The sequence below is a fragment of the Pelobates fuscus genome, chromosome 2 (genome assembly GCF_036172605.1).
Source record: "Pelobates fuscus isolate aPelFus1 chromosome 2, aPelFus1.pri, whole genome shotgun sequence".
Lineage (NCBI taxonomy): Eukaryota > Metazoa > Chordata > Amphibia > Anura > Pelobatidae > Pelobates > Pelobates fuscus.
In genome coordinates, this window is record NC_086318.1 from 311,577,141 (window position 1) to 311,587,028 (window position 9,888).

The window sequence follows — 9,888 nt, forward strand, 5'->3', positions numbered from 1 at the left end:
AAATCGGGCGACGACGATCCGAGCACCGCCGCAGACGCCACCCCTTTATCACTCTCTGAATCCCAAATTCCTTGGTGATATCGCGCCAACCCATCGAACGAAACAGAAAGGACAGTGCAGCCAGCGGCTTTTCTGCTGCCGCGCAAGACCTACCTCACTTGACCATGTCCTCCAACATCACTAGAGTCGCCTCCAGACGCCCTTGTTCCGCAGATACATCCCTGTCCCGTGCTGACGACAGCCACTGTCTCCACACTGCCCGGTATGTCTTCCAAGAAGACTCCGCCAAGGAATCCGACACCAAGCCCATCAGGCCTCGAAATCGAGCTTCCATAAGGAGTCCGGACACGTCAGACCGATCCGCCGCGCTTCTGGCGCTGCCTCGTGAAACCGCTCCCACTGCAATTGAGACAAGGCGTCAGCCACCACATTTTGCACACCAGGGACATGACGCACCTGCACCCAAACGTTAAACTGCAGACTAAGAAGCACAAGTCGCCGGAGAAGCGCCAAAACTGGAGGAGACGAGGAGGACGACCAAGCAATCACATGAACAACACTCATGTTGTCCGTGTGAAAGACCACCGTGTGATTTCAAAGATCCTCACCCCACAGTTCCAGTGCGACGACTATCGGAAACAGCTCTAAAAAGGTCAGATTCCATCTAATCGGGAAAGACCGCCACTCCTCAGGCCACTCCCGCACGCACCACTGGGCCCCTAAAATACGCCCCTAAACCAACGGACCCTGAGGCATCTGTAAAGAGCTCTAACGCAGAATTAGAGGTGGCCTCCCTCAACCAGCAGGAGTGCCTGTTGTAACGGCGTAGGAAGGAGATCCACACTGCCAGATCCGCCCGAAGGCGCCTCGTGATCCGAACGTAATGGAAGGGTTCCCTCACCCCCACCGTGGACAAGGACAATCTGCGACAAAATGCCCGACCCATCGGTAAGACCCGACACGCGAAAACCATGTGGCCCAGAAGGCCCTGCATTTGACGCAACTGAACCTACTTAGAACCCTTGATCAAGTCAACCAGACGAAGTAACACCACCAACTTCTCCTCTGGGAGCCGAAAAACCATACTCTCGGATTTCAATCTTGATACCCAGAAACGAAAGAACCAACACCGGCCAACCATTTTTTGTTCCGAAACTGGAACTCCAAAATCCGCCGCCACATGTCGGAAGGCCTGGAGCAAAGAAAGGCAATCCTGAGAACCCGACGGACCGACAAACAAAAAGTCGTCCAGGTAATGAGTCAAGGAACCCAGACCGACACTCTTGCCGTGACCCACTCCAAAAACGCGGAAAACAGTTTGAAATAAGAACAAGAGATAGCACAGCCCATGGGCATGCACATATCATAATAGTAGGAACCGTTAGCAAAACACCCTAACAAGTGGAAGCAATCCGGATGAACCGGCAACAAACGAAAGGCGGACTCAATGTCGGATTTCGCTAATAACGCCCCACGACTGGCCCGCCGAAGAAGGAGCAATGCCGAGTCGAAGGACGCATAGCGCACCCTGCACACATCCCTGTAGATGTCATCGTTTACCGACGCCCCCGCAGGGTACGAGAGATGGTGAATTAACCTAAAAGCTCCCGGATCCTTTTTGAGTACCAAACCCAACGGAGACACTGTCGAATTGTGGAAAGGGGGGAAGTCAAAGGGGCCGGTCATGCGTCCCCGTTGAATCTCCGCCTCCAATTTTTCCCATAATAAGCCCTCTTTTCCCCGAGTGGACCGAAGGTTGTCGACCCTCATCCGACAGCACAAATGGAATCCAGAAACCCGACGTGAATCCATCGAACAAAAGGTCCGCGACATCCCGCTTAGGATACCTGTCGAGCCACGGTCGCATCCTTTCCACGCTCACCGGAGTCCTCGCCGCGAGACAGGTCGTCCCTACCAGAGCCCTTTGCAGCGGATGGTCTACCTTTCCTGAAACAGCGAAGGGCAGGGTGGGCTCCCCCGCAGTGGGCACACTCGTGCAGGAATCTACAGGAACTTACCACTTACAATGGCTCTCGTTGAAGAGCCAGCATACTCCTTTTCTCTGACCCGCCGACGTACCCGTAGGCACGCCGGCAGCCCCTGGAAAGGGAGAGGGACGACACGGGGTCATCAGTAGCAGCCAAAGGCTGCCGTCTTGCACCCCAAAACCCATGCCCGGACACGCCGCCATCTTCTGGCGGAATTGCTGGTAATATTTGAACCAGCATTGCCCCCATAAACCTTGTAAGCGCCCCAAATTAAGTCCAGATAGCCAAATAGCGAAGGGGCCCTCTCCGGGAAGCGACGCACTATGACACTAGCAAAGGTATTAAATGCCTGCAGCCAATTCCCAAACGTGCGCGGGATAGCCTTACCCTTCTCGCCTTCCAATTGTTCACCATGCCGAGGTCTGTCCACTGACTCCTTGTCCGGCGGAACAAGAGAAAGGAGATCCACATACTCACCCCGAATAATCTTTTCCTGCACCTCAGATGGCATGTGTAAACCTAGCGGAGCCAATTCACACCCAGGGAGAAAAGAACCGCACCCTACCCCAGGACCACCCCATAGACTATCCGCACAAACTTGACCCTGAGCACCTTGACCACTACCCCTAGCTTGCCCATCCACTAAAAGCCTCAGCAGGCGCAGCACCTCACTATCCTGCCCTGACCCCCCCTGCAGAACCCCAGACGCCAGCGCATGCCAACTCCCCGAATGGGAGCAGGTGTAGGGGTCGCCCTCCATCACCGTCCCTCTCCTCCTCTGACTCCTCATCCGAATCGCCCTGGAGCCTCCCAGCTCCCAGGGGGGCTGCAGCCGACACGGCCTCCCGACCGCCGGCATCCTGACAGTGAATGAGCCTAGGGGCTGCCGCCCGATCCGCGGCACCCCTTGAACTACCCGGTCCTGAAGTCTCCCTCGCTTTCCGGGTGCGACCCGGCGCCGTCTGCTGACGTCACTGGCGGTGCGCCGTCCGTGCGTGACCGGCGTCCTGACGCAACTTCCGGCCACGCCGGAAGAGAAGGTGGGCTTTGTGATCTTCCCGCCACTCCGCCATCTTGAAAATGGCCGCCGGACACAGCCGCAGCCCTCACCTGAGACCGGGCCACTCAGGGGAACGTCGGAAGGCTCGGCCCCACAGCCCCAGCCACCTCTGAGCACCGGCTTCTTCTTCCCTCTCTTCCTCCCCTCACCGGGCTGGGAGACAGTCGCGACGGCGGCCTGGAACGCCTGGCCGGCCGCCCTCCATCCACTGGCACTGCCTCTTCACTGCAGACACCATCCATGCCAGCCAGCACCGCTGCCAGCGAGCCTGCTCCATGTGCAGCCCGGTAAGCCTGCAACAGGGCCACCAAAGACTCCTGGGAAACGTCCATCTCACACAGAAACTCAGGTAACAGGTAAGTTTAGAATTCTGTTGATTAATGTATATATTTTTTTTTGTGTTAGGGGTCAGCAAATGGGACAATGAAAGTCAGGATCCCTGCACTTCCAAGAGCTGACTGGTAAGTCCCCTCCCCTAACTGTCCTTATAACTGTCCTACCATTTTGGCCACTTTGTATCCATCTACACCCCTCCCCTCTGCTTCTCCTTCAAGACTCCTTAGCCTAGCATCAGTTTTTTTGCCTTCTTTTGGATCAACAGCAAAAAACAAATGTGAGGAAGGCTGAACTTGATGGACGCAAGTCTCTTTTCAGCTATGTAACTATGTCCCCTCCTTCCTTGTCAGTCCAGGGAGGTGTCTGGTATAAATTGCATACCTACTCATTTTGGTTGATCAAATGTAGAATATTAATGACGGTACAAAATTGGCACAATATGGGGCATCTTTGCAGCTCAAAAAATGTATTACTTCACTAAGATGGCCAGACATGTACAATACTTTACTTATTAAATGTTGATGTGCTACCCAGTGGTTACATTCACTCAGAGCTAGCACTACCATAAGATGGCCCCCTTAGGGGCGCAATGTCGGGCTGAACCGGCAGGAGGAAAGCTCCCTGCGCTCCCTTCCAGCTGGTCACTTCTTGTAGTGTGGCCAAACGCAGATCTTACTGCCGGTGGAGCCCAGCCTCTTCCTGCCCAGCCCAACCTCCTACCCTGGTGTCTGCTGCAGGCTATGTGGAGGGGGCGGAAATATGAAAGTATATCCCTGTATATCCCTGCTTCTTTGTATCCTTCTCCATCACAGTTCCTCTGTGTGGCTTTTTTTCCCCTCAGTCTGTTTTGTGTTTCCCTCCCCACTTTGTGTGAGGGGAAAAAAAGCCACGCTGAGGGACTGTTGTGGAGAAGGATATAAAGAAATTGGTTGGGGTAAGAAAGAGACACAGAAAGGGGCTGGGGTAAGAATGAGACACAAAAAGGGGCTGGGGTACGAGACACATAAAGGGGCTGGGGTAAGAATGAGACACAGAAAGTAGCTGGAGGTAAGAGACACACAAAGGGGTTGTAAGACACACTAAAGAGAAATAAAATACACCAGTGCAAAAAAGGTGTAAGAAATTCAACATGGGGGGGTTACTACAAGACAGGTGAATATGCATTATTTTTTTGAGGGGGGAGGGGGTGAATGCATATTTGTGTAGCTAAAAATCCTAGCACTGGCCCTGCCTTCACTTGTACCTTTAGCAGCCAATTTCTTAACTCCTGTTTAATGCTACATTCTCATTTCAGAAGTGGGCTTTTAATCAGTGCTTAACTATTATCTACCTTGCTATAACCATATCCTATAGTCTTAGTCTGTTTAGCCATGTTATTAATTATGATATTGGGCATGTATGTTTAGCCTGTCATATTTATTTCCTTTATCAAAAGAAAAAAAATGCAGCATTCTCTACATGCTGTTACATAGATGCCCTCACCTCTCACTTGTTTCATGCAATCTGGTTGACATGTTATTATTATTTTATTATTATTATTTTATTATTTATATAGCGCCAACAAATTCCGTAGCGCTGTACAATGGGTGGACTAACATAATTGAGACACATAATTGAGATCAGACCACTGGACGTACAGGAACAGAGGGGGTTGTGCTAGCCTGTTTATCTCTGCATGCCATAAATAAAGAATGTAAAAAAATGAATTGCATTGTAAATGCATTACTGTTTGCCAACCCAGACACCCAAATAATCTCATCCTGAGTAGCTTAGTACTTATCACAACACCATATTTGTAGTGCCAGTGCTGAAGTAGTCTTGATTCATTAAGGCAAAAAAAGGAAAAAGAGGGCTGGCCTGCAATTACTGTCGCAGGGGAACACGGAAGAAGCCACGCACAGAGAGTCCGGACACAGGTCATTTCAGGAAGTAAAGGTCTTTATTTTTACCGACCAGGTCTCAGCTGAACTCCTGTTCAAAAGACCTGAGCACTGAGCACATGGAGTAGAGGCTTTTTTTTTATTACATTTGTATTTTATTAGAGTTATGCACATGATATACATATGTGTCATTTATATGTGAGGAATAAACAGTTGAAGATTATTTTAAGGCTCAGTATGGTTCAATAAAACAAAACAATACAAAAATAGTGTAAAAATAAAAGACATGGAAAGTAGAAAGGCCACGTGTGGTGACATTAGTGGTACTTGTGTCCATCTATAGGCCATGTATATTAAGATGTCGCATCAACGAGCGGTAACTGTCCGCAGGTCTCAAAGAGTTATATAAGGAGAAAGAAAAAAGTAAAGTATTTAAACTTGACAATATTGAGGGGAACAGCACACCGACAGTTCCTTGGTGACACTTATGGCATTCCGGAGCTGTCCCTGGTGTTAGGCAGGTGTCGCTTGGTCGGACCGCTCTGTTGTGTCGCTCTCTCTACGGCCCTTTTCTCTGGCGGTGCACCCTCCCGGTTAGTTTCTTTAGGCATGTTGGCGGCTAGTCGGCCCAGCTTGTTAAAGAGAATCTCAGGGTCATCTGAGGAGGTTAGGGCGAGTGTTTCTGTACCCTGTATGACGGCCAGAGAGCCATCTGCATTCCAGCTATATTTGATAGAGCAGTCTCGCAGCCTCCTAGCCACTGGGGCCAGCCGTCTCCTTTCCACTAGGACGACAAATGGAAGGTCACTGTAGATGGAGAGGTTATGGCCCTCAAAACTCACTTGGCCCATGGTTCTGGATTTATTCATAACAGCAGTCATCACCGCAATGTCTCTAGTTGTCACAATGATGTGTCTCGGGGCGTCTGCTGGTGCTGCTGCAGATTTGCGTACGCGGAAGGCAGCCAGGATACTAGGGGTGCCTGTAGGGCTCTGGACGCCCATGAAGGTAAACAGCTTTTGGACATATTGTAGTGTGTCCCCCCCCTCAACTTGTTCAGGTAGGCCTCTCAGGCGCACATTCCGACGCCTGTGTCTGGACTCCAGTGTGAGCACCATGTTGCTTAGTTGTTTAACCTGTGAGGTGAGACCCTCCACATTTTGCATAGTGGCCTGGAGCTGAGTGTCTCTGGCTTGTTCCCTGCTCTCCATTGTCGACATCTTATGCTGCAAGGCTTTGATGTCAGCTTGTGTTTCCTGGAGGTCTGACTTCCACATTGCTCTCAGATCTAGCAGTAGTTTTTTAATATCACCCTTTGTGGAGGGGGATGAGTCCTCATTCTAGTCATTTTGCTGGTATACTCCAGCCGGGTGAGGCGAGATGATAAATTCCTCCTCTTCAGGGGAGTCATCAGAGGCATCCTGCTCACTATATTGCTCAGCTGCCGCCCTTGTGGGTGTTTGCTGGGGTTCCCTCCCAAAGGACAGCCTAATATCCTGTATGGCAGGCCTCTCCGTCTGGCACTGCCGTTTATGCTTGCACCCCATATCTTCTGTGGTATGTGAGTGGTATCGGGATCTCGGAGTAGAGGCTTTTTATAAGCTATGTATCCCCCATCTGTACCTTTACACCAATCAGTAAACAGGATACACAGGATTACCTTATATGGACAGGCACCATGTGTCACATATTCATCCGCTTAGAAAAAAATGTGGTTAATGACATTTACTGTCCACACAGGAAAAGTTGTACCGAGCAGCAACCTAATCCACAGAAGGGTTAATGCTGAGCAGCAATTGTGCAAATGAAACCTGGTGTCACGTATTCATCCGCTTATAGAAATGTGGTTAATGACATTTACTGTCCACACAGGAAAAGTTGTGCCGAGCAGCAACCTAATCCACAGAAGGGTTAATGCTGAGCAGCAATTATGCAAATGAAGCCTGGTAACTGACTTTGGGGTCAAAGGCCGGTTACAGCCTATCAGAACTAAAGGAGGGGTATTTAGGCCCAGTTCTCATCCTGCTCAGTGCCCTGTCGTGGTTTCCCTTGTGGTTGTCCGAGAGCGCGTGCCTGTTATTAGTTTTCTACCTGTTTTTTTACTTTGGCTTTGTTTATTGACTTCTCTATATTCTGGTATCCTGCGTCCCTGCGTCCCTTTCTGTGTTCCCTGACCTCGGCTAGTATTTTGACTATTCTATGTACGTTAAATCCGGCCATTCTAAGGACCGGTAATACGTTACTTATTTGTCATCCGTGCTATACAGTTCTACGTGCTGGATCAAACAGTAATCTTGACACCATGGCCCTTGAGGAGCATGGAATGTGGTTTTAGTTCTTGCACATGCTCAGTACATTGATGACAGTATCTTAGCTACATGTAACTAACTAACAGATACCTGTACTTGTATATGCCACATGGAGATTTTAGGTCTACTAAATGTTGGGCCTAGCTGAAATACCATCACATTCCCCCCTTTGATGCTTCTGATACGGAGTACTCCAGATGCATCACTTACCATACTTTGCCAATACCACTCAGGTAATTACAAAACAGGAGAGACCATGTGAGCATTCTAGCTGAATCTTATGAATTCTCAGAACTCATCGACCTGGTTACACATTTTTTATCTTTGGGCTAGAGGTTCATATCTCCAGATGCCCATTTTTTATGAGCTGCTGTCTTCTTATAGTGCTCTCAATAACACTACGTATGGACCGAATTATTAATGGAATCAAGCAGGGTAGTAAGAGGCATAAGATAATAATAAATACTACGCCTCCTACCAGTGCCTTTATCCCTCCAAACTGTTCATACCAGCTTCCAAACCAACTACCTGGATTATACCTGTTCCAGATCTGAGTAGGTACGTGCTTTAATTTAACCATGTGGCTGGTACGGTCAACCACAGCTTGCCCTTAATCATCTATATGCAGACAGCAATTACTAAGATTACATTTTCCGCACATTTCTACCGCTAATAAATAGTCAAGAGCCAGCCTATTTTGGTAAATGGCTGTAGTTCAGCTGTCTCATTGGTTATAATCTCAACCACCGCCTGTAATCTTATGATGCGGTTGAGCATGTATATGGGGGTTCGGTAACCATAAGTACCATCTTCAGCCCAGGTAGCAGGTCCATAGTAATTAATAATTCGCTGGGGTGGCCATTCATCATCTTCCCAATTACCTATATTTAATGGTTCTCGCTTCTCCCTATGATTTACATCATAGACCTTAACTTCCCAGGTCTCTCCTGTTTGGATTGGTAACAAGAAGAAGGATGGTTTGAGCATACCTAGCACACATGCCCCCGCCCAATCTTGTGGTAATTCTGAATATGCCTTCTTACCACAAATCCAGTATACATTTTCAGGGCTCTCCAGTTAGATGTAGCCGATAGATCAAACCATATCTCTCTTAAATTGGTGTAATTAACAAAAGGATTGGTAGGCTCTGAGACATTTGAAGCCGACCACCAGGTAGTATTATGGCTACTAGCATTATATGCTTTCTGCCCTAGACAAGTCAACTCGCCTACAGGTGTGTTATACATTGGGCCTCCCCTAGCTAAGCATACATGACCTATTATGGAGGTTTTTAATTGCCATTCCGTTTTTTCCCGTATGGTTGCTTAATTACTGGAGTGGGAAGGCATCGTTGCTCATTTGTCTCAGAACCAGGGCACCGTATTTCTCTCGCTTCCCATGGCCATTGGTCTCCCATATTTGTACCTCCACATACAAAGGAATAAACGTGAGGAATAAATGTGAGGAATAAACAGTTGAAGATTATTTTAAGGCTCAGTATGGTTCAATAAAACAAAACAATACAAAAATAGTGTAAAAATAAAAGACATGGAAAGTAGAAAGGCCACGTGTGGTGACATTAGTGGTACTTGTGTCCATCTATAGGCCATGTATATTAAGATGTCGCATCAACGAGCGGTAACTGTCCGCAGGTCTCAAAGAGTTATATAAGGAGAAAGAAAAAAGTAAAGTATTTAAACTTGACAATATTGAGGGGAACAGCACACCGACAGTTCCTTGGTGACACTTATGGCATTCCGGAGCTGTCCCTGGTGTTAGGCAGGTGTCGCTTGGTCGGACCGCTCTGTTGTGTCGCTCTCTCTACGGCCCTTTTCTCTGGCGGTGCACCCTCCCGGTTAGTTTCTTTAGGCATGTTGGCGGCTAGTCGGCCCAGCTTGTTAAAGAGAATCTCAGGGTCATCTGAGGAGGTTAGGGCGAGTGTTTCTGTACCCTGTATGACGGCCAGAGAGCCATCTGCATTCCAGCTATATTTGATAGAGCAGTCTCACAGCCTCCTAGCCACTGGGGCCAGCCGTCTCCTTTCCACTAGGACGACAAATGGAAGGTCACTGTAGATGGAGAGGTTATGGCCCTCAAAACTCACTTGGCCCATGGTTCTGGATTTATTCATAACAGCAGTCATCACCGCAATGTCTCTAGTTGTCACAATGATGTGTCTCGGGGCGTCTGCTGGTGCTGCTGCAGATTTGCGTACGCGGAAGGCAGCCAGGATACTAGGGGTGCCTGTAGGGCTCTGGACGCCCATGAAGGTAAACAGCTTTTGGACATATTGTAGTGTGTCCCCCCCCTCAACT

General features: G+C 48.9%; 1 pseudogene; it reads right to left on the reverse strand.

Moving 5' to 3' along the window:
• Positions 1–7,910: 7,910 nt before the first annotated feature.
• LOC134586320 (endogenous retrovirus group 3 member 1 Env polyprotein-like) lies at positions 7,911–9,446 on the reverse strand (annotated as a pseudogene).
• Between the last annotated feature and the right edge of the window lie 442 nt (positions 9,447–9,888).